Source organism: Talpa europaea (genome assembly GCF_964194135.1).
Source record: "Talpa europaea genome assembly, chromosome: 11".
NCBI classification, from domain to species: Eukaryota; Metazoa; Chordata; class Mammalia; order Eulipotyphla; family Talpidae; genus Talpa; species Talpa europaea.
This window is the reverse complement of record NC_140078.1, coordinates 5051438-5077368: the sequence shown is the minus strand read 5'-3', so window position 1 is coordinate 5077368 and position 25931 is coordinate 5051438. Positions and strand designations below refer to the sequence as shown.

General features: G+C 46.2%; 1 protein-coding gene across 1 annotated transcript in view; it reads left to right on the top strand.

The window, feature by feature from the left end:
• The window catches only part of TSHZ2 (teashirt zinc finger homeobox 2), a gene marked incomplete at its 3' end in the record, with an annotated part of 245039 nt that overhangs the window by 174385 nt on the left and 44723 nt on the right, over positions 1-25931 (top strand). The window lies entirely within an intron of this gene.

Here is a 25931-nt window from a genome sequence, read left to right as displayed (position 1 = left end):
GTTGCTTTTGTTGTGACATTGACAGCTGTTGAGACAACTGGTGTCATTGGCCAGAGAAGTTCCTGTTTAACAAAACATGGTTAAAAAAAAAACAACAGAGCTGACTGAAGGTGAAGTAGGTGAAGAAGCAACAGCCATGATGTATGGGTCTCCCCGCTCTGCCTCAAGCTAATGTGTGTTATTCCGAGAGTACTTTGTGTTAGGAAATTATGCATCAGCCAGGCCATATCGCCTCATCAGACACCTACTATGTGCCATAGTAGTGTGGATACACTTACATCTTCCTTCCCTACCCAGTTCCCTCCAGAGTCCCCGCCTTTCCTTCCTTCAATATTTAGTGAGCTCCCCGAGTCTCCAGCAGTTTGAGGAGCTCCCTTCACTGTCCATTTAGCAAATGCGGGCTGAGAACTTCGGGCAGGTGGCAATGCAGCTGCCCCCGGATGGGTGGCATCTGCCCTCTGGAATTCCCAGTCTGCAGACAGCCAGGGAAGTGTTGGATGTCATTCAGAAAATCCTTATTTCATGGCATTATATTCATTAAATGGACTGACTCCATCGGTAGATTTGAAATTGGTCATCATCAATTAAAACGGTGGCCCTTTGCCAAAGTGTTTCCCTCACCTTGCGTAACCTGAGGCTTCCTTTGGAGGAATGTGCTTGGCGTACAAAGCCACCAAATCGGGATGAGTTAGCGGGAGGGTTTTTGTCACCCTTTATTCCCAGATGCTTAAAGTATGAGCCTCTGTCATCTGTCTCTGCCTGTATCCTTCTCTTTCTGGAAAGAGCTTGGAGCCTCTGTGCGTCTAGCGTGCAATACCCCCAAATATGACTATCACCTGTTATCTACTGGCCTTTAATGAAGGGACCTCATATCTCTCTCATGATTACCCAGCTAAGATGGAGCTTTAAAACCCTCGAGTCAGGACCATGGGTGCCTCCCAGAGCCCCCGCCTCTCTTGAACTTGGCGTTGTGAGCAAGAGCTGAGCAAGCAGTGCGTTTCAAGTTCATTTTTCAGGGTTGCTCCAGGAACAGTGTGTCCTGGGTCCCTGATGGAGGAGGGGCATGGCCCTTCCCTGGCTGATGGACAAAGATGGAGTAATTGGGGCATCCTCCCGGCCCGTCCAGCCCCAGCCCCGCCCCTGCTGTTGTGGGAAAGGTCTGAAGATGTGTGTCTCGCGGGGAACACCTCAGGTCTCCCAAAGTGTAAGGGCTTCTTTGGAGAATGACTGGGAAAACATTAGGGTGTGGAGCCCCAAGATTTCAGGGGGCAGGATCACATCTTCTGCACCTTGAATGAAGGTGGTTCCCCCAAGTCCACACTGCACTGGCCTGGCCCACCCCCTCCAGCTGTGACTCTGTGCCCTTGCAAAGAGACAGGGAGACCAAAGTCTCCTTGGTGAAAGGGGTGGGGGGTTCTGCTCAGGGCTTGGGGGAGGGGTGTTTCAAAAGTTCTTTGATCAAATTGTAGGAGATAATTCACCCGGACGGGATTCTTGGGTCCTGTGTATGAGCAGGTTCCTTGTACACACGTGTGCACACACAGACACACACGTTTAAACAAAATGAGATGCTAATACACATGCTGTTATATAACCTACTGTTTCAGTCAACAGTATCTGTTTCATTTCAATTATCTTTTTAATATCTAGTCCATATTCTTATTTTTCCAATTGCACAAACACATTTTCAGCTGAGTTGATGAGACTACTATCAACCACAGGACCAGATGTTGCATCCAGTGCTTCACCCCATAAGTCTTTCTCTAACCTAGCACAGTTCCTTCTGGATGACCCAGAATTAGGGAGGAGATCAAGCCAAAGTCCCGGAGGTCTTCCTTTTGATTCTCTCTAGCGGCCTCTCATTGTCATTAGTTTGTCCCTCTCTGCTCCTCCCAAAGAAGGGTACATAGACCCCCAGTGTTCAAAATGGGCTTGTCTTTACCAAAGCACATCAGAGGTGTAGGCTGTATTGCAGTGCATCTGCAAATACATCATGTGTGTGCTCCAAAATTAGTGATGCTGACAAAAGCCCCAAACGAAGGAAGGGGCAGCTGGGTACTCCCTTCACAGGGTACACCCCACCCCAGTATTAGAAAGTCTCACTAAGTGGATGTGTAGATCCCCATCAACCATCCAGCTAATGGTTTTAGCATGAATTAGTAATTTTTTTTACCTGAATCAGTAATTTAATTAGGGCTTTTTTAATGACATATCTCTGCACCTGTCGTTAGAATACATCATGTTATTCACTCTACACTTGAACTCCTTTGCAATAGGAGTGGAAGGTGGAGAATGGTCCAGGGTACACATCACTATGTTAAGACCTGACAGTGGGTGAATTTTTCCCACCAGTGTAAGGGGGACACCATGACACTATCCTATGCCCACTCCCCTCAGAGCGATAACCACTGATTTGACTTCCCCTTATCACACTTTTATTAGCTTGAATCACATGTTTCTTTGATTTCCCTTGATTTAAGCCAGTGGGGTAGTGGTGCCAGTTTGTAATGTCCAACTAGAGCCCAAAGTATATCTCTATCTTCAGTGAGGTCTTGAAATTGGCCAGGGTAGGGATATTTACACCATAGATATTGGCAATTGCTGTAATTTAGGCCTTTTCTTTTAGCTGGGTATTAAACATTTACCACTGCTTTAAGCCCTCGATTTTTTCAAGCCTGACTCAAAATCAGAATGGCCAGAAGAATTTTCTACAAAGCACATCTCAGAATGCCACCTCAACTGTCCTGTCTTGAAACTCCAGGTTGGAAGCTCTGCAAATCAGTGTCTTTGATCGAACTCTGCAGGAAGTTGTTTGAAGGTTTGAGGACAGTGGTCAGGCAGTCAGCTCTAGGAAGGAAATTCAACATATGTGCTCATGTCCCCTTCACGTTTTCTGAGTGCCTGGCTTGCTGTCTTCCCCACCTGTAAGGTGCTGGCGGCAGGATGTCACGCCAAGATAGCCCCATTATTGAAGATGCTTTCTTTGCACCTGCCTGCAGCATGCATCCCAACATCCTTCCTCACCGCCACCCGCCTTTGCTCTGCATCTTTTATCCCATTTCCAAGTCATTCTCCGTCTGGCATCCACCTAAATACAACCACTCAGGGAGGGAGGCAGCAACACATTAACAATCCTCTCTCATCAATCACCCGGGGCTGGGTTACCTCTTGGCAATCTAAACATGAAATGCTGCCCCTACGTGGGGGCAGGGTGTGGGCAGGAATATGAGGGTCTAAAAGGGGGGGAAAAACAAACAAACATGCACTGGCCAGCTAGAGAGAAACCCCAAGGGCATCATCTCCCTAATTGCACTTTTGCCATTTGTCATGGAGTCGATCCGTCCGGAGGCTGGTGCTGGGTGTGTGTGGCCAAAATGAGGCTGAAGCGGTGGAAGCCTCTGCCCAATCAATTTCCTTGGCCCGAGCCTTTGGAATCCAATACAGTGTAGATGCAGGACAGGGAGAATGATTTGACGCTCATCGCATGTCTGGGGGCCGCCTGGCCAGTGGAAAAAAATAATGTCATGCCCAGATGAGCATTGTTAGCCTCTGGCTGCGACACCAAAAGGCTGTGGCCATGTGAGAACGGTTCCCTCCACGCTCGCGCGAGGTGGCTCTTCCTTCTGAGCCGCTATTGATTGGGTATCGGTGGGCCCCTCGCGCCCCCCAAGTGCCATTTGTCATTTCTGATATAATATCGTGTTATCGTTTAAAGCCGTAATGGGAGAGGTGTCTGTGTTTAAAGCAAACGGCGTCTCGAGCTGTGATAAATGGCTGCGTGGCCTTTGTTTCTGCGGCGCGCGCAGGCAGCTGGCTGTTGGCTTTACCTTTTATCCAAGAATAACTGCGTGATGGGCTCTGGAAGCAGCAGTATCGTTTTGTCAGATGGAGTTCGTGGCGAGCCGGGTGGTCCTGCAGGACAGCTGTGGGGCTTGAGCACCGACAGGATGTGAGCGGGGGCCTGGGGTCGGAGACGACTCCAGCCCCACGTGGCTGCTTTTGGTTGAAAAGTTCTCAGTGCTGTTTTTTAAGGTGAGAGGACAGGACATGCTGATGGGAGAGGAGAGAAATGTGCTTTAGAGCAAAATTTTATTCCAGTGGAAGCTTTGTGAGAAGGTGTGATCTGAGTGGGGGGTTATTTGACGTGGCTGAGGTGGGCCCGGCATCTCCGGGGCTAGGATGCGCCCTCAGAGGACACCCCACCTCCTGGGAACGGGGCTCCCTTCATCTGTCATGGTAGCCCCGACACATGGCAGGAGGGAGTCTGGGAGCTCCCAGCCCCTGCATCTGAAGGGACTCGTGGGTCCCCAGCCTGGCGCCTCATCCATCAGAACAGACAGTTTGTCAGAAAAAGTGTGTGATGGTTTGGTGCACGCAATCCCCCTCTCAAAATTCATGAAAACCCAAGTGCTCCCCTAATTTGAAAGTGACTGCGTGGCAGCCACGGCTGACCTTTCTTGCTGGCTTCCTGGAGCAGAGGAAAAGGCCAGTGGGGTATCATCCCCTACACGAGCCAAGATGCACTTCCCCAGCACATGAGCAACACTCGCTAGGCAGTGCTGAGGATTTATAGGATAAATAATGGCCACGAGGTCAAAAACTTAAGTCTACAAGTCTTATTAGGATTTGGTGCCAGTCAAGAGAAGAAATAGGCCCAGAGAGATACGTAATTAGACACATCTTTCTAGGTCCATCATACGAACACACACATCATGCAGATGCAGATTCATAAACATCATCCTCTTGTAAATGAAGTTTATCTGAACTGGTTACTCGAACTGATTAGCACCAGGTCCTCTAAATGCATTAATATTTTTAAATTAGATACCTACTATATGCTACGCACATTCTATCCTCATAATATCTTGACAAGAAAATGTGATTATCCCCATTTTTCACATGACAAAGATGAGGTTTAAATGAGCTGATGTTATTTACTCATAAGTGTACAGCTTAGAAATGGTAGATTCTCCGTTCATGTCATTGTTCATAGGTCACACAGGACTTTCATGTTGTTTATTAGACGTGTTGGGAATGATGGTGAGGTGTGCCTACACCAAGAGAGAAACTTCTCCCAGATAATCTAAAATCAAGAACTAGCAGATTCTCATGGGGGAAAAAAAATCCGTTTTTTATGAGTTTCCCAGAGCAAGAGATTTGAGTCTTAGGATTCCTGTTACATTAAACCTCAAAACTCCAATTGGCTTTAAGCATCTGATCAATAACATGAGACCAAAGGGGAAGAGCAATAGGGAGTGGTGTGGACTGTGATGAATTCCAGGACAAAGGACCTAATTAAAAGGCAGGGTGCTGCTTAGGTCCAGCTGACTATGGCCACCCAGGAAAATGGCCTTAATATTTCCAGATCACTTTATTTTTCTGTATTCTTTTTTTAGAGAAAATTCTCTATACAGATGTTTTGAAAATGTTCCATATCGTTATGATTTGTCCTCAGTCATGCACCCAATAACAATGTCCCCATCAATGACTGAAACATGAAGGCAGTGCCTGTAAGTAGCCCAGGAGTCTGCTGGCTTGTTTGTGTAGCTGAGTTGTGTTACCTCTAGGTTTGCGTAATTCTGCAGTGTTCACACCATGATGAGGTTGCCTGATGTCACGTTTCTCAGGACGTTTCTCTGTGTCGTTAAGTGATGCATGACCGTATCGGCAGCTAATTAATCTCCTTTTAAAAACTGGTGATTCAAGCAAAACACATTTGTGGGCTGTGTGTGATCTCCATCCCCAGTGTGAGCCATAAGCATTTGCTTCCCCGGGGACCACTGACTCCTGTTTACTCACCCCACAGACGTTGTCTCAGTTCTGGGGTCTGAGGGAGAGTCGCCCTCACTGTGAATGATGGAGTAACAGGACCATGAGAAGGTTGTCCCTGAAGGAGCAGACTTCGTGCTGTGGCTTGTCCCTGCATTCTGGGCAGCCACCCTGGTGGGTTGCCATGGACTCTGGTTGAGTTGCCTTGATGCAGTAAAACTCTAGGGCTGTGTTGTATTTTATTTTATTTTTTAATAGAGGCATGTTTTATTTATTTATTTGTTTGTTTGTTTGTTTGTTTGTTTGTTTTTGTTTATACAGGCACTGGGTACAGTCAGAAGCGTGGGAGGGTGAGAGAATTCACCAGAGCTAGAGCAGGGAACAGAACAGGCAGACTGTCGAAATACACTGCTGAGGGGAGCAGCGGGCGGCAGGAGAGGTCTGCGCGCCATGTGGGACCCTCCTCCGGTGGCCGGGGAGCAGCCGGGCATCGAACCGGCGCCGCAGAGGCCACGGGCAGCTTCGCAACCCAGCGCTCAACCACTGCGCCACCGGGGAGACCCATGTGTTGTATTTTAAAGATGGAAACTGAACCCTGTGTCCCCTTCTCAATAATGCCCCCCCCCAGTAGACCTTCCTGAATGTTACAACACCCTCGTGACCAGCCTCAGCTGGTCCTGGGAGCGTCCCCTTCTGCATGTTCCGGAGTTCCCCATCAGCTCCTTCCGTTTTCTTTCTTTCCTCCCTTGGAAGACCCAGCCACGCTCTCCCTCCTCTGGGTCAGGGCGCGGCACTGCCTTCCCTGCCTGCATGGCCGTCCATCCCGTCCTGCTTCTGCCAGCCCCTCATCCCTCAAGTCTAGGCTGCGATGTCTCCTTCTCTGAGTGAGCTTCGCCACCCTCTTAGCTCCAGTGCTGTCACCCCGCTCCAGCCAGACACCCCATTTTGCTTTCTGTGTGTTATTTATCAATATCCCAAGTCATCTCAGTTATTTCCTCATTTAGCTCTTTCTAGAGCTGGCAGTTACGTGATTTTTCAAAGGTAGATTCTCAAGCAGGACAATCTAGATCCGAGTCATCTTCATGCTGTGACTACGGACATGACATTTTACTTCTCCCTACCTCAGTTTCCCCACCTATAAAATGGGAAAATTGGGACAAGAATAATAATGCCTCTTCGGAGTGTTAGAAGAATGAACTACATTACTTGGAAAGGTCTCAGGACATACACTTATGAAGGGTCTGGAGCAATTTCTGGCACCTAGTAAGCACCCCATTAGGATCGACACTTATCACATCATTGTTATCATTGTCATCATCATCTCTTGCATCTGGAATGTAAGCGCCACGTGAGAACAGGTGCAGGTCTCTCTTCAAGCTCAGTGTGTAGAGATCCTCCATGTGCAAAGCAGAGTCACTGCCCAGGAAATACTCAGTGAGTAACTGAAGGGCGGGATAGAAACTTTGAGCGCAAGTATCATGGAACCCACTCATCACTGATCGACTTATTTCTTAAATGTCTCTCTCGGTGTGTATTGCAATCTGTGTATGTGTTTCTGCATCTCTCTCTTCCCCTTTCTCTCTCCCCCATTAAATTAAAATAAGGATGAGGACAAAATGCCAGGAAAGCTGGCCAGCCTCTTGTCCCTTGCTTTGATATCTGAATAATAATTTCCCCCTTGAACCACGCAGCCCCCCCCCATTCACGACTTACACCAGTGGGACTCAAACACGGGATGGGGGAGGCAGTGGCCACAGCAGGACTGCTCTCTCGTACTAATGATGCAAGGTGATGTGGCCTCTCGCTCCTGGGCAGAATGGGAGCTGGAGAAGCAAGACCCCAATCGGTGTGTGGCGGGGCTGCTTTCAACAAAGACATCCTGCCATTCCAAACTGTCGAGACCTTTAAAAATAAAAGATGTGCTGTGTTTCCAGCACTATTCAGTATTCATGAGGCTTCGCAGCTTGTTGTAAGGCAAGATGAAAACAATACTCAGTAGATTTTCATAAGTGACATGTAACTGTAAGATTGATAGATGATGCAGTTTTAATGTATGTGAAGTTCAAAACCAACATAAAAGCTGCAAGGTATCTGAATGCTGGATTCCAAACCCACATTTCTTCTGGTGATAAGCCCCAGCTCCCCTGCCTCCCTCTTCTGCACCTCTCCAGCAAAAACTGGGCATCTGCTGAACCTCCCAGGACAGAGTGTTGGGATGTTTCCATGGGTTGGGATGTTTCCAATGTCCCTTGGGTACATCGCTCCCTTGAAATGAATGTGATGAATCATGAAGTTAAATATTGCTCCTTCCTCTAATCAATGCCAAGAAAAATGGTGGCTCGGGGAGCAAGGAGGGCTAGTGACATTGCTAGTCGTGTCCTAAAGGGCCTTGCTTTATACTTCATAGTTTGTTGGCTCATATGGGTTTGTTTTGGATGCACACATGTGCCCGCACATGTGCACACATAAGACAAGCGTAGTTGTAAATCGCATGTGGTGTTGCATGGTGTTTGCAATGTAATGTATGTGATAGATACAGCTCATCAATTCCATGCATCAGGCTATGTGATCTGCAGTGAAGACAGGGTTCTAGAAATTTTTACAGTCAGTCTTAATTAAGTACTATGCGTTCCTCTCCTGTTCCCACGACTGTCCTTTAATGAGATGTTGCAAAGAGTTAAACGACATATCTTCATTTTTGAGCCTTTCTTTCCTTTTGTCTTATCACTTGTTGTCTAACATTGATTGAACATTAGAACCTGTCAGGTTCTGAGCAGGAAGTACTGTAAGGAGTCTGACACAGACACAAAGAGATGACGCGTGCTAAAGAGAAATACACACACACCGGCGGGCCTCTGCACACGCGATCCTTTCTGTGTTGAGTCTTACCTTCTTCCGTTCTCATTTTAGGGGAGGGGGCGTGGATTGGCTGCTTTTAGTTTGCTTTGGTTCCAGCTTAGTTAACTCAAAATGGATGGGGTTAGAATATTGAAATTGGAAAATAAAACGGCAACCATGCTTTCGTGAGGACATCTTACGGAATAGCCAGCTCTGAAATGACGTTGCACACAAAACAACCCTACAGGCAGGTACCATTATTAGCCTAATTTTATGAAGAGGCTCAGGGTGGTTAATCAACTGATGCAAAGTCACACAGCTGGTAAGCGGCAGGAGGTTGCTTTTCCCTGTCTCTGCTCCACAGACAGCAGCAAATGCAAGTTTCAGAGCAACATGGTGGACACTGCCAGGGTCAGTGTTGCTCAGCTCCCCTATCCCCCTGCTCCAGGAAACGTCACTGGTGTATGTCCGGCAAAGAGTTTCCAAAGGACTGGGGTCTCCTCCTTTTGCATTATTTTGACAGCTCCTAGCACAGGACCTGGCAAAGAGCAGTGCTTGGCAAACATAGAATGCATGGGGGGGGGGGAGGGTAAGGAGGTGACCACAGTGGGTGTTTGGGAATTGGGTAATAAATGAAGGTTTCCAATTATAAGACTCAAACGAGGGCACATGGCAGACCAAGAACTCAGGACAACCCGGGCGAGGGATTGGATGTGTAGAGGAGGAGACGACAGGATGTGATGGAGGAACCCTCCCAGTCGGGGTCCTGAGAAGAGAGGAGAAAATGAAAGCGGTTGAGGTGAATTGATTTACCCCCAAGATGCCCTGTCCATCGTTGGCGACAATGATTAAGACTCAGAGAAAAGTCTGGGTCCTGCTGCCACAATCGAAGCCCCACCCAGTGGTTTTCAAAGTTGGGTGATTTTTCCAATTGTTTCATTTTGGCTGGATCTTTGCTGATTTTCCTAGGAGCAAAAATAAAGAGTCCTTGGCTTGAGGTGAGGTCTAAGCCATCAAAGCCAAGGGATCATGGAGTTCAATGTAGGAATCTTCTAGAAATCTATGCCTGGGTTCACAGATGCTGAGCCAGCTGGCTGCTACCAGGTGAGGACTTGCAGAGCACACCTATGCATACCACCTGTGCATGGATGTGCAGAGGCCCCCCAGCAGGTACAACCCCCAGGTACTCTCTATAGAGACTCTGAAGGACATTTCTTCTTGGACAAAAGTTTAAAAAAATAGGCTTAAAAGAAGACTACGTCTGTTTACTTGTAGTTCAGGAAACGATCTTAAATCAACTCCTAGTGATTTAGAGAAAAACAAGAACATAATTCCAATCCCCTACCTTCTTCGTCTTGTCCCTTTTCCTAGGGTGATCACAGTCCCAGGCACGTTCCCATTCATGCCTGAGTGGGACAGATGTGTGTCCTTAGGGCCCTTTGTGCGTACCCCTTGCCCCTCACACACACCCTTTACAACACTCGCCATGTTTGATATCTCTCTTGTTTGCTATTTGTCTCTCTGTGATACTAACATCTAATTTTGCACTGGGCCACATGTGTCTTGTTCATCGCCCTTTTCTCAGATCTAACCAACAGTGTACCTGACACAAAGCAGGTGCTAAAGAAATACCTTTTGAATGGGATGAATTAATACAGGCAACCACCTTTCCTTTTCCAATATTCATGGCACGGAACAATCTAGAACCTTGCAGGTACATCGCAAATATTTTGTGAAACATCAACAAAGTACATCTTATCTTACACCACCCAAGGTCTTTCCTTGAGCTAAGAGGAAGCCAGTCTTGAGTTTAGAGACAGAGAGAGAGAGAGAGAGAGAAGTCAGCCTTCCTCCCTAACTTGTGGAAGGGGTCATCCTTTTCTCTCCCCTCCATGGAAAAGACCACCCAGGTGAGCTGGCAGGGATCACCTTCCCCCGTTGAGTGATCTCACTCTAGAACACAAGTTAGATTGCTTAACCTATTTGTGTCTTCTGGCCAGCATGGATGATTCATCGATCTGATCTGGGTATTTTCCTGATGAAGATACAGTCTTTTGGATCAAATTCACTGAATTCTCTCTCGGTGGTCACCATTTGCAATGAAGGGCTTCCACAATCACAATGGTGGCTTCTAGACCAGTTGCCTTAAACACCTTGGTTTGGTTTTGTTGTCTTTGTTGATATGTTGCTTCACTCTGTTGGGAGCCTTGTGTGGTTCACTCTGAAGTCTCTGCCAGTGGCAGTGACCTTCTCGAAAGAGGCGCAAACCCTGATCTGTAATCTCCAAGAGCTGCCTTCCAGAGGTAGGGTCTCCCCACCGAGATGAATACCTCGAGTTGGCTTTTTTTAATTAAGGCTCCGCATTGTAACTAGTCAATGTACATTATTGGGAGAGTGAATGTCAATGCCAATGCTTTTTCTTTCTCTCCTTTATCTTTGTCAGTGATTCAAAGACATGATTTATGGTTCGTCTCCGACTTTCAGCATCATCCATCAAGTCCTGGTTTCACTACAGGGCTCCACGTTGTAAATCATGCCGAAGGGTTGTCACTCACTCCCCTTAACCCTTTAGGGATGTGGTTTAGGGTCGCTCTCCAGGAAGGGAGCTTGGTAAGATGGCAGTTGAGGGGGCCTGGGCAATTGATGGGGGCTCACGGGGCCAGCGTTGTTAATTGTTTGGCCTGATGAGATAATTATTAAGACCCGGGTGAAGCCTGGGTCCAGCTCCACCCAGCCTGGGCAAGTGGGAAACACCCACCCACGACATGGGAAACGCCCCAGGCCTGCACCAGCTCTATTCTATTTTGAAATGTGCGTTATGGATGTGAAGTGCTGAGTTTCCCTTCGGAATCAATCACAGCCTGGCTCTGACTGTGACCTTGCAAAGATTATAGAACGAGTGCAAAGACCCATTAGCAGCTGCTATTTCAGGCTTTGTAAATTAACAGCATCCCTTCTCCTCTACCTCTTTTCCCCTGTCTCTACCACTCTCCAGCTCGCTGTCCCTCTCGCACAATCAGGAAGGTGGAGAGGGTTGGCAAGGCTGAGCTTAAAGACTGGAAATTGTAGAAAGAAAAGCAGAAGGATTTTTTTCTCGAGCCAGATCTCCCCTTCCACTGATTCCTGGCAATGGGTCCACTTCTGCCTTCCTGCCTCAAGACTTTGAGATCAGAAATACTTGATAGAGGCAAAAATCCGAACAACTGGCATTGAACAAATGGGCAGGTGTGTGCTGGTCCATTGGAAATCTGCAGCAAGTAATCAGGGGTCACTGATGAGAAATATGTTTGGGGTCCCTTCGTTCAGAGCTCGGGGCCACTTGATGGCAAATTAATCCTGAGTTACGCAGAGCTCCGTCTTGCCCAGGTAAGCCATGGAGACAGCCAATGTATTCGCAAAATATATATGCGAATTGCAAAATATTAACATTCCTTGTCCAAACGTCGCTGGCCTCCCCCCTTGCCATAGGAACCCTTTCCTGGGTGGTGTTTGAGGGGCTCGGGGCCTGGCTGTCTTCCCCAAAGGGCAAACTATGCTCTTCTTCATTCTTCTTCTCCCCAACCCACCCTCCCCCTTCCACTCATCATTTTTGCAAAATCTTGGGCTTCATGTCATCGGTTGCATTAGTGCATCTCAGTTGCTGAAGTCAGTGACCCGAAAAAGCCCCTTCCGTACCTGTGGTCTTAACTTTCCAGCCCCCAAATGGCTAATCTTATTATTTTATCTTTCTTGGAAAGAGCACAAGGATCTTTTCAAACTTTAAATGACCCCAAAGCTATTAATCCTCCTAACAGCCTGGGAAGGCAGGTAAACTGTTGCTGGACTAGTATTTCACGGAGCTGCCCTTCTCCTGCTGCCCACCCCTTTGCTCAGCACCAGATTTATACGGTACACACAGTGTCTGCAGACCTAACTACAGGTGACTTGGAAACGGGGAGCCTGCAGATTAATGTGCCCATTCAGGATGATGTATTCTATTTTTTTGTGCTGAGAGGAGCGCTGATGGCCGGCTGGTAAAGGCATAACAAGGAGGTCAGTCTCCTGTTCCACTCGCAGCTTATTACAGAAAGGGCTTCTGCCGGGCCTCTGCTGCGAAGCCAGCCACTGCTCTTTGAATTCCGTCAATAAGACGTCTTCTGTTTATGCGCCTGGACTCTCTTATGCCCCTGCTCAGAAGAATTTTCAAGCCCCCACAGTAAGGGAGAGAGCCGTTCAGCTCGTGGGATTCGTAGGCATGGAGCAGAGCCCCCTACTCTCTCTGTGAAAGAGAGGGGTCCCCCTTCCCAGCAGTGCTGGTCCCTTGAATAGTACAGCGGTCCACAGAGCTCACAGAGACCTGCAGAGGACGCCCCAGAGGCATCAGGCATCTGCTCAAAGGATGCCGACGGCAGTTCTGCTTCAGCAGGTGCCACCTCGGGCCCAGGGGCCGTCAACTCACCTGGACCTTGAACTTGAAGGAACCCTGAATCCCACGCAAGATGCCAGAAAGGAAAAGAAAATGCATTTTAGTGAGAATAAAATAGTCCAGCTGTCTCTGTGTGGACCTAGCACATGGGGCAATACCTGCTCCCAGGAGGCTGGTGGAAGCATTCAGAGCCGTGAGTCACCCGCCTAGTGGAAATGGACAGACCAATAAATTGTGTGATCCAATTCACACAACAGGTGTGTCAGCATTTTCCAGTTAAATTCCAAGCAATTCTAATGCATTTAACTGCAGGTGGTGCAGTGCTCTGCAGGTCTCTGGTGGTACCCATTGGCCAGAATTGCAATGGTAGAAAATTTTAATAAATTGTCCAGATTCATACAATATACCCCAAAGCACTGGTCCAAAGCCAGGAGTAGACAGTTCAACTCCTGCTTCCCTGAGTCCAGTTTTCCCCAGGGCCCTCTTTTTACACAGAAAATTCTGAGCTCTGTGTGTGCTTAAAATGTACAAGTTTCATCCTCTCTCTCTCTCTCTCTCTCTCTCTCTCTCTCTCTCTCTCTCTCTCTCTCTCATTTTGCCTCGCCTCAAACCCATTCTCATTTTCATTTCTATTCTGTCAAGTAACAGTGTGACTTTGTCTTTGACATTAAACAGTTGTATATACTTTTAGCAGAGTTTGTTTACTCCATCTGTATTTCCAATCAGCGTGGAAGGTTTACCAAAGCCGTTCATTACTGATTTATTTATGATGTATTTAGATAGCAAATATGGAGCTGTCAGCAGTTGCTGGCTAAACAGTGTTGACAGACATTAATAACATATGGTATAGCAATGGAATTATGATCTTTAATTTTTTAAAAAAAATTTGATCCTCAACGTGCAATTTGGGGTTTTGCATTTCTTAGGTAGTTGGGTACAGCAGAGGAGGCTTTTGAAGAAACTGCATTTTCTCTTTATTTGTAACCTTTGGGGTTTCCTGGTGGTGACATTAACATCTTCTGCGTCTGTTTAGCTGTTCAATTTAATGGAAGACAAATCCTCCCAAAGGTTTAATTTACTCTTGCAAACTGAAATCGCTATATTCACACCGTGGGAAATGGCCCTAATTTTCCCAACCTTCAGTCGCCATCAAGCATATAATTTATTTCTCCCCCTTCGATACATTCCTCATTAGAAAAAAAAAAAGTTTTTGATATTTAAATGTTACCAAGTTCAAATGGAGGAGCCTCGTCTCCTATTTCAGCAAAATGTTCTTGCAGGCAAAGCTTCTACCTGACAGCCACCCATTTTGTACTGGGCCAGAACAGACAAACATTGAATTTCTGACCTTTAATTGGCTGTTCCTTTGAGCTTACAGAGTTTCCTCCAGCAGGAATGGGAGAAATTGCTTGATGAGGCTCAACCGCAAAAGCAACTGGTATACCTGAGTTGCAACAGAATTCAACCCATCTGCTGTGAAGTTGATGATTAGCACCCTGTCACCGGACAGAGAACCTACAGGGAACAGCCAGGAAATAGTCCACGGTCCTGTAAAAATGATCCCATTTTCTAAAGTCCAGCCCTGTCTCTTGAAAATGATATCCATAGAACATTACCATTCAATGAAGATGAAAATGCAAGTTCTCTAAAGCAGTGAGTCTGGTCATGGTCTCCATTGTGAATTTGATGGAAGCCAGCACCCAAACACCTCCTCCTAAGCCAACATGCACGCAAGTTCTGCATGTAACTTAAGCCTCCTACATCCTGTCTTCCCAGATACAAACCCAGTTTAGACTGAGCAATCGTTTAGTTCTTTACATGCTTTTTGTACATGAAAATGGAGTGTTTGCCTTTGTTTTCTAAGGATGGGAGACCCTGGGTCTTGTGGATTGACTGCCTCTCGTGCACTACAAGCTCTTCTAGTGCTTGATGGACATTCTCACACAAGCTCCTCAGAACACTCTAAGAAATATGTGTAATTCCCATTTGCAGATAGGGAAATGCAAAGGGGTAAATGTCTTACCCAAAGTCACATAACCGATAGGAAAGGAATCACAAGTCAACTCGAGACAGTCAGATTTCCTAGTCATGCTTTCATGGTCAGAGCACACACTTCCTCAGATTCTTTTTGATCCCACCTCTGACACCAGCTGTATGACTTTAGACAAGCCCAACACCTATCTGCGTGCTGTGTTTCTCCCATTCCAATGGCTTAATGAATAATTGCCTACAAAGACATCATTTCAGAGCCTGACAAAAAGCTATTATTCATTAAATGTTATTTTATGGAATTATCCTTATTGTGTGTGTATACAAATAAAATCAAGGTGTACAAATATTTTCTTTTCAGTGTAGACATCTTCAAATTCAGACACAGTGACTCTCTTCTGTATCACATCCGCCATATATCAAGTCTCTGAGTCCCTGTCACTGACCTCTGGGCCCAAATTTGAAGGACTCATGACATTAGGTCAGACTTCCCCTGGATAACCTATTTGCAAGTCATTTGATTTGGGCTCTTAATGACATCTTCCCAGAAGTATCTACACTGGTGTTTGCTAGAAAAGCTGGTTTATGCAGTATATTCCAGGGATTCTGGTTCTGTGGGCCATCCAAGAATTCTGCCTTCCATAGCCTCAGTTTCCTAATTTTCCCAATGGGGTGGTGCAGCGGCACCTCGGTCACATGTGTCTGTGACTATTAAATGTTTATAAATCACTTACTTAGCAGTCATGACACACGCACGCAGCTGCATTGTGGCTATCTGTCCCTGGAAAGGGAAATACAGCTCAGACACAGAGTAATTTCCCAGACTAAAGGAGTTTAGAACTCAGCTCTGAGAAGAATCATCACTCGATCAGCAAGAACATCTTATTGAACACCATGATACTTTGCTAGCAACTGGATGACACTCACAGAAGCTGCCTTTGAAGGGAAGCAGAGCTTCTTCCTGTGGGAGCCTGAAAAGGGACTTATTTGGATCACAGATGGTCTCCCCGAGAACCTAACTTCTTGCCATCCTGTCTCTACTTCCTGAGGCAATTGTGACCATTGGGCAGTAGCCTTTGAGAGGGAGAGACCCAGCCATGTGGCTTTCAGGGAAGTTGCTCACATCTGTGTGAACAGAAAGTGCAAAAGCCCTGAGGTGGGAGTTGATCTGAAATTCCAAAGAACACGCAGGACCACCAAGGGAGCACTCAAAGAGGAGGGAGAGGAAACAGTTAAATTTGTGAGACAGTTAGAAATTTGGTCTTTGACTATGTGATGACATTAAGGGATCCTTATTATTTATTTATTTTTTTATGTGAGAATGATTCTGTATCGATGAGAGTTCCTTCCCTTCAGATATTAGTGCTAAAGTATTGGAGAATAAAATAATGTGTGTTGTTGGGTTTGCTTCAACATAATCCTGACAGGGGCACTGGTTGGAGGGCTGGGTGAAGCAAGACAGTCCACCAGTTGAGAAATGTTAGAGCTGACGGATGGACAGACAGCATTCATCAGGGTCTATTTTTGAAAATGTTTGAAATTTTCCATTTGAAAAAGAAGTCCTAGAAGAAAAGAAAAGAAGCAAAAAAAAAAAAAAAAAAGCACCTGGAACATGCTAGATTAGATAATAGAGAGCCTTCAAACTCATTTCAGTTTCAGCAACTTTTCTAAGAAAGTTGAAAAAGTTGAAAAGAAAAAGCATTTGCCCCAAGTAGTTATTTTGCAGCTCTAAGACAAAGGTAGTGCCTGGATCATCACCTGCCCCAGCCATGAACACCTACTGACTATGATTCCATAATCACAGTCTCACTATACCTTTGCTTCACTATTTGGGAGAGAAACTTAATATCCTGTGCGTCACTTCCTCCTGCAAATGAAATTTAAGACCCCATGTTAACTGTGTGCTCTGGAATCCATACTGAGAAGGAAATCTAAACCCAAGACTTTGTGAGGTAGCATATGGTTCTCTGCAGATACTCATTATGAAAAATTTTACAAGCTTTCATAATCATTGCTAACACCTATTGAGCAGTTACTATATATTAGGCACCGAGCTTTACATGTTGTCTCCATCTTTCTAGCAACCTTAAGAAATAAGGACTGATATTATAAACTTATTGTATAGATGAGGAGCGTAAGAGAGACACTAAATGACTCTCCTGGATTCCCATGTCATCAGAAGAGAAAGACTTGCAATACTGTCTCAAATCTGAACGGTGACTCTTAAATTCTTAAATTCTATACCATGTCACCTCAATTCTAGGCAATCTAGGGTCTTTGATCCAATGACAGGGAGTCAACTTTGGCACCAGAAGCTAGCAAGACTCAACTATTTTTTAGATGGCTGTCATCTTTCAGTGGTGATGTGTTATTCAGCTTTTAGTACTTTTGACCTTGGGGAGGGACGAGCCAGGGGAGGACTCAGCCACTCCCCCTTCTCTTTCTGCCTTTTTCCCCTGGCTGCTGTGCCCATGTAGAAGTCATCACAGATGACTCTTACCTAGGCAGATCAAGGGACACAATGTGAACTGTTGGGTCTCTTCCATCCTTTTCAATATGAATCATTGTCATGGGCTGAGCTGCCACTGTCCTCACATAATATCAGCTGCACCGTGGCGTGAACCCACGGGCACAGCTGGCTTGACATTAACTGAGAGGGGAAAGTGACGTTCGTAGGTGCAAGGGAGGGAACTGGGCCTGAGCAGAACCAAACTTTAGTTTGTATATTTGGGGCTCATTGGTTTGGGCCGGGGACCTCAAACTCACAGGTCGACAGGGGACAGCTGGGTCTGGCCGATTAGCTAAGTGAGCCACGTGTGAGGTGACATGAAATGGGAAGGAGGCAGGTGGGAATTTCAACACAACCCACACGCCCAGAGCGGGCAGCTGTGACGTGGCTGAGAGGAGGTGCCAGGCAGAATGCGGCCCGGTTGCCAAATTCAAAAACCTGGGTTTTTATGTAAAATCTCCTGATTTTTAGATCATGGTAATTTAACAGTTTGAATGGCATCAACCAAACCAAACCCATCTAAAAACTGGGTCCAGTTTATTAACATGGCTTGGGGGATTCGACCTGGCGCCTTGGGCCTGTGCTGTCCTCTGGGGGAGCCCCATGTGGTCTCGGGTCCTTGAAATAGGGCAGGTCCAAGCTGAGAAGTGCTGTCCGTGTGAAGCACACGTGGCATTCCCAAGCCTCGGTCCAAAAAAAGGAAATGTAATCTAGCTCATGAATTTTTGTATCCATTCCATGCGGAGGTGATAACATTTTCAATATAAAAATATATTATTAAAACTAATTTTGCTCATTTCTTTTTCATTCTTAAAGTGGCTGCTGGATACTTAAAATTGCAACATGGGATGTTGGGTCCTGGCCTCAGGCCTTCGTGTGTGCTCACTTTCTGTTGTGGACATGTGAATAACCACAGCTGCCATTTGTGGGATGATTTCCATGTGCCATCGAATGAAGCCCCTGTGGAGTTTTCTTTCATTTAATCCTCCAAATGACCCTTTTAGGCTATTGTTCTTCTCACCACTTTACAGATGGGAAAACCGAGGCCTGCGAAAGGTTAATTTGCTGAGAGTCACCCAGGCAGCAATGAAGGATTTGATTCTGCTTTTGCCTACAGGTCTTGCAGAGAACAAAGCATGAACAACTAACCACTATACTAACCAGACTTTCTCCCTCCTCACACAACCCCCTCCCCCCCCAAAAAAAACTCAGAGAATTTGAGCAAATCTTAGGAGTGTGAATGACTGGTTTCAGGTGTGCCTGAGCTGAAAATAGTGTTCATTTCAGTCCAGGAAATGATGGTTTCGCTCCAACTTGGAACTTAAGGGTGATGCGTCATTAAATTCAGAAGACGGACAATATTTCCATACAGGTGTGTTTTGCTTTGTGTGATAGTCACCTATTCTCTCTACATTGCGCGGGACCAAGTATTTGTGACTTGAAGCGCATTTGTAATGCACAGAGTTCCAGAGGCTAAGAAACTTACCCTGGGTCCTTCTCATTCTCACAGAAGAGGATCTACAGCTTTATCCTTCTGTAAACATGCGTTCGTGCTGGCACTTTGGCAGGGTTAGACCTTCACCTACTGGATTCTCCTAGACATGAGACCCAGAGTGCTCATCTGGACCCGAGGCTTGTCCACATGTTTATTCAGTAGACTCGTGGGTGCATGGGGTGAAGGGGGACTGTGATTCCCGCTCTGTCCCAGTGTCTCATCTGCTTCCCAAAATATTAAACACCAGTTGTAGAGACAGGGTGGATCAGCGCGAGCTTCGGGTTCAGAGTCCTGGGCACATGCCCCAATGGCATAATTACGAACTACGACCCTGGTCAAGGCATTGAAATTCTTGGAGTCTCCGTTTCATTGCATGAAAAATAAAGGCAATAACAGTCACCACATATGACTGTGGTGAGGATTAAGAAATCAGGACCAAATGCGCTCAGCACAGAGTACACAGGGCAGGTGGTCAGATGCAGATGTTGTTGCCATTAGCCAGTCAAGAGAAGGAGTTGGCAGAGGTGGAGGAGCATGAGGATGAGGGTTTCCCTCCATTTGTTTCAGTCCTTGCCTTTGTCTCCCTGACCCCAACACTGGGGACTAAATGTTATCAGCGTTCAGACAAATCAATAGGAGGAAATATTTCCTCTACGAGCCCCCAAAGACGTGGGTACTTGGGTGCACACTCACCTCTAGCTCCAGGCTTTGCAGCTTTTCTCTGGCTTTTGGGAACAGTTTGTGTGAATGTGCAAACATTTGCAGAGCGTCCTGTGCTCGGCGGGTAGTGACCGTTACAGGAAAGCTGCTGATTTTTCTACTTTCCACCCTGTTGGTGCAGGAGACCTTGGGGTTTTATAATCCAAATTGATGCGCTTGGAATGCCCTCCACTCCCGCTCCCTGCGCTGCACAGATTCATTTTCTCCCGAGTGCTCCTCTGGCCCTAGGGATGGCGGGACTGGGGCTAGAGCCTAACCTCGCCCTGATGGGCTCGGGTCGCGCTAATTTGAATCCCTCCTATTTTTCTCCCATCCACCTGGCGCCGCCGTTTGATTTATCTGCACCTGTTTGTGGATTCACTGATCACTTTCTTATTACTCTTCCACCTCCATCCATTTCAGTTTGCGGCGCCTTTCGGGTGATTTCTTACGCCACCCCTTACCACCTGCTCCAACCTGACAAATTATCGACTCAAACTGTTGCTCCTGACCTGGCATGGTCTCCTCGCAGGGATATAAATGATGCAGTTCAGAGGATAATGATGCCCTAGTAAACATGCCGTTGTTCCTCCTTCAGCCTGCCCTGTTTGCAATTCACACGCGCCGGGCCTGTGCACTGCTGTCCCAGCTCAGGCAGGGAGAGAAAAGCAAGAGAAGCTGGGAAACCCACGAGCACTGAGTAATAGGGTCAGAGAATCGGAGAGCCGTTCTTTAGGCCGTCCGGCATCTTATTTTGCTGTGGCTAAAAATCTGGAAGGATTTTAATCAGGTGTGCTTGGAAATCCTGACACTGAGTGCCCAGGAGCTGTGGGGAGCTCTCAGGAGCATGTGGTCAGCAGGAAGGAGGTGTCTTCAGCTGCCCACCTTCCCCCTAGCATGGTTCTCACCTGAAGGGCCTGTTTTATCTCCCCATTTTGCCCACTGAGCCCCAAGCAGTGAAGAAAGGAACCCCAAGAGCAGCCCTGTTTGGGACAAGGTGGCTTGAAACTGAGCCCAGTGTTTCCCCCACCATCCTGGGTAACGCTTAAAAGGACAAAGCCCATGGGTGGAAGAACAGAAGATGAGGCAGTTGCTCCGGCCTTAAGCATACAGACCCTGTGCAACAGAAAGCTCCCCGCCGGCCAGGGGCAGACAGGGGCAGGTCTTCCCTGTTCTTCTGAGATTGTGGGTGTAGCTGCTTCGAGGACAGAGGCAGCCACCCAGAGAAAGAAAGAGGATCCCTTTACAAATATGTTCTGACTTAGAAACCTTGGTGCTGCCATGTAAAGTTAAGGGAAAATAAGAAGTTGAGAAGACATAGTTATGGGTGTGTGGGTGTGTGTGTGTGTGTGTGTGTGTGTGTGTGTGTTCGTGTTCAGGCCAAGACTTAGCAGGGGTTACTTCTGGGCAACAGGATGATGAAGAATGTGTGAACTTGACCTCCTATTTTAAATATTTTTGCAGTGTTTGCACTTTTTATAAGGAAGATTTCTTTGGTAATTGATAGAGAGAAAGGAAGGAAAGAGTGGAAAGGTGGGAGAAAACAAATGGTAATTAAACTCTCAGAGAACCATCTGGAAATAGTAAAAGGAGCAGTGGTGGTAGTGGTAGTAGCTGGTATTTATTGAGTGATTTTCTGTGGGTGCCAGACCCTTCTAAGCACATTGTCTTGAACTGAGTCATTTAATCCTCATGGTAACCTATGAGGTGGGGCTTGTTACTATGTCCAATTTACATACGAAGAAACAGACTCAGACTTTAAGTAACTTGCCTGAGGTCACCAAACAGCTATCCAAGAGCTCTATTTAAAATTAAACCACTGATGAAAGATAAAAGCTCTTTTTTGTCTGAAATAAAGCAAAAGGAAGCTGGATCCAGGGTCCCTGGCTCCATTAGGTGTAGCAGTCGGCCTGAGGCCCACAAAACATTTAGGGGCTTGTTAAAATGTTTTAATTTCTTTCAAAATCAGGGGGTTGGGAGGGTGGGGGGTGGGGGGAAACACTTATAAAACCAAAGAAAATGTTTTATTTTTTTACCCATCAGAAAAAAAAAAGTAGAAGTTTGAGACCCATAAAAAAAATCTGTTACATTCTGCCTAAAATAGAAAAAAAATAAAATGTTGAAGTAGTTGAACTATTTAAATCCACAATACTTAAGATTTATCCCAAAAATGAAATACTTAAACAAAAGGATATGACTTTTGGAAAAAAATTCAGAATAAATCTTAATATTGATATTATTCTGGAGGGCAAAGTCCCCAGGGGCAGAAGTGCTGAGGGCCCCCAAAAGCTCTTAAAACCAACCTTTTTCTACCCCAACCGCCCACCTAACTTTCAATCTCCTAAGCTAATGAGTCCACAATCAGGAAAGAAGTCAGTCCTGACCTGCAGTCTCAGTCAGGAGGGGCCTGTCTGCAGAAGGACAGGGTGCCTACACAGCCTGACCCCCTCTATTTAAGTTGTCAGCTTGCTGGAATCCCCCGCATGAAATCCATGAAGCATAACAATGCAAGAAGTGACTTTGCAGGAACTTTGAATGTGGCATAAGTAACAAGAAGATCCTGGCAGACATGCCCTGCTTTTTAGGGGGGAAAAATGTTTTGGGAGACCTAATTCTTGTCACCTAATTTCTTTAATGATACCAGGCTAGCATAACTCCCTGTTAATGAAAATGTATGGCAGAGTATACTAACACTCCTGCTTGGAAAACTTTGTTTTTCTCCCCCAGAACACAGGGTGATTTTTAAATGAAGATGCAGTGGACATTTGTCTTTGAATTTGCAACCCCAAGTGAAGCGCTGAATGATTAGGACGCATTTGGGGAGGAATAGAATTAGCAGTCAAGACTATTTTCATGTCAGTGATTAACTAAAAGTGGCAGCATTGCAGACTTTATTCAGTCTTTTAACTGAATGGCGTGGGGCTAGAACTGCTCAGATGTGGCTGGATTCAGGAGTCAATCCTTTTCCTCTTGCTGGTTTCATTTCCAAAAGGTTCTTGCTTTAGGGAAGTAGCCCTTGACTCAGAGTCCACCCAACTGGAAGTGTTATAGAGCAGCCCCGATATTGAACGGGTTCCTGGCTGTGGGTCCTCACCCGCACGCTTAAAAGGGACTTATGAATACTCCACTACAGACACACACAAAAGGTTCATAAAAGGTATATTTACAAGGGAAAAGGAAATAAGGAAAATGTACAACTCAGGGAGAAAATAGGGAAATAAAGTCGTTAATGCGTCCTACCCGATCCGCCGACCTGGAAACCCAAAGGCACTCTCAGAGCTGGCCGGAAGCTGCGAGCTGGCGGAGAGCCAAAATGGGGATCCCCCAAAGCCCACATGTCTGCCTTTTATATCCACCTGGCTGCTTAACCCCACCCTCAGGTCCCAGCCACCTTCCCTTTGGTGGAGATGGGATTTGGAGTTCCCAGTGTCTTTGGCTTTGGCCTGGGGTGGGGGTGGAGTCCACAAAGCCTGTATGGAATTAGCTTTAGGACATCCTTTTCTCCCTAACAGAAGGACTGTTTGCCCCCAACAATTCCACCGAAATTCTGTTTAGGGGTCGGGTCAGGAGACCATCTCTGGACCACTCACTATGGCTGCAGGGATGGGGTGCTGTGAAAAGCTTGGGCCACATTACTCAATGAGTGGCTGGGATAGGTTAGCATCCCCTGAATTTCAAGGACTAAAAATAGAAGGGAGGAGTTTTATTCCAAAGGAAAATCCAAACCAATATGTCCACAACCAGAGAAACAGCAGCAAATGCTAGATAACAGTGTGTACTGGACAGTATAGAGTACCTCAAACAAAATGCAGCAAGGTGTTTATTTCGCCAACAAAATGAACTGATTCAGAAATAACAAAAAGGCAATTTAGAAAGTGCAGCCTCCTGATAAGGCGTGAGTCACTTCCCCAGAACAAAATCCTGAACCCACTTAGATAGATTTTTAGGGGATCTGTTTAACCAAAGAGCTCATTGGAGGAAACTGGGGGGATGATGCATCGTGGCTTCTGATTTGCTGGTTTAGGGCTTTCTCTCATTGGCTGAGCTGTTGCCAGGCAAAGAGGCATCGGGATCTTTCTTCCCCTGAGTCACACAAACATCTTCCAATCAGAGATGGGGCGTGCTGAGTCCTGTGGTTTCCCGATTGAATGTGCATGAGAATTCTAGATGCCAGACCTCATTTTAATATGACTTCTGTATATTCATTTTCACAGTATGGCAGGCAAAAACTTGTGTTTCCATTTAATTATAGATATTAATGATGTATTACAAGTAACCCAACAAAACTTTTCAAGAAATTTTCAAATGGCCAGAAGTTTCAGAGAAGCCCGACTGAAAGTTTGTAAACATTTCCTTGTTAATCCCTTGAAATTGTAACTGTTGGCACTCTCTGAAGAAACCTGACTATTGGGAATCTGAATAAGTCCTTGAAAAAAGCTGGCCCCCCAATTCTTTCTGTTGCTGCACCTGGGTGTCTTATTACAACTAGCACAAATCCATCTCCATTGAGCTGAGGGCGTTGCTGATCAAACCCACAGCAAAAAGTGCTTTAATTTTAATTAATCAGTGAATAAGAAAACTTGAGCTCTACACCATGAGTGAGACATGGCACTAGACTTCACACATACACACACATTTGATGGAGAAATATTTTCTCTAGAAATGGCCTTCATTGCTTCTGATAACACCATTATTTGGGATGCCATTAAGAATGTAATCAACAAACTAATTGGACTTTTTTGCAATTTCATGCCAATGAACACTGATAAACCATCCTCAATGGTTACATTTCCAACTTGAGATTTGAATAGTACCTGAAAAAAAAAAAAAAGAGTCAGCATGAAACTATCATTCCTCCAAAGTAAGGGTGACTGTAACACCCCTGTCTGGAGGGATGTTCCAGATATCTTCTGACTTCCTGTTAAAGGTAGAACCTGTGCTAAGTTGCACAATTTGCACATTGCTGAGGTTTGCGATCAGGGGTAAGCGATGGGTGGTGGCTTTACATGGCTTCATATCTAGTATGAAAACCCAAAACTTATGCGATAGAATATAGTGCTAGGTAGACTATGGGAAGTGGCCCAAATCAGATGAAATGATTCAAGTTCACATAATTAAAATACTTTTTTAAAAAATTTCTTTATTTTTGCATACAAGAGCTGGGGTATAGGCCAGTGACTCAGGGGGTGAGAGGATTCACCAGAGACAGAGTGAGGAGCAGAACAGGTGGATCCACTGAAACACAGCGGGTGAGGCAGGAGAGGTCTGCTGTGCCATGTGGGTAGCTCCCTGGCCAGGGATCAAACTCGTGCTGCAGTGGCTACAGATAGCTTCATAGTGCTGAGACTTAACCCCTTGTGCCACCAGGGAGGCCCCTAATATACTTTTTTAATAGTTAAGACTATGTACTGAGAAAATAACTATAAACAAATACACACATTCCCTACTTTCATGGAGTTTCTCTCTCACTGGAGGGGCGAGGGGGAGCAGATGATGGACAATTAAACACACAAATTATGGATTATGTCAGATCATTTAATGCTGTGTGAGGAAAACACGCAGAGTAAGGGCTTCACTGGAGGTGAAGGGCAGTGTCAGGAATACCCAGGGTCACTTTCTTTGAGAACCTCTGAGCAGAGGAAGGAGCCAGCACAGGGAGACTACCGAACATGCTTTCACCGCCTGGTGCTTAGTAAATCCTCAATAAACACCATGGAGATTATTTTCACCGCTACAATAAGGAGCCGGCGGCCTGCACGGCGGTGCAGTTACACCCAGTGTGACTACAGAAAGATTCGCCAGGGATATGGCATTGGAAGGAAGGACGTCCAGTGGACACAGAGCAGGCCCTGGCGTGTCTCATCCTGCAGAAAGGTTTTGCTCGTGTGCTGCTTCCTTTTGTCAAAACCTGGACAGTGGGGCTCTAAGAGCCCTGAACCCACACTCCACATGGTAGAGCGGGCCGGGGCCGTCCACACCAGCAGCCGTCATCCAGGGCTACAAGACCAGTTCTCGGCACTTCAGTCCCTGCCTCGTGCTAGTTTTCAGGCCAACACAGCGGCATTTTGGATAGTCCCGCGCCACCGTGCGAGCATGCACACCACGGCCTCTGGCTGCCATTTTCATAACCCGGCTAACAAGAAGGTTGAGCAGCTTTTTCCAGACTGCTTGGATTCCCAGCTGCAACCAGATTTCCAATCCGGGGACCTCTTCAACTTTTCTTTTCT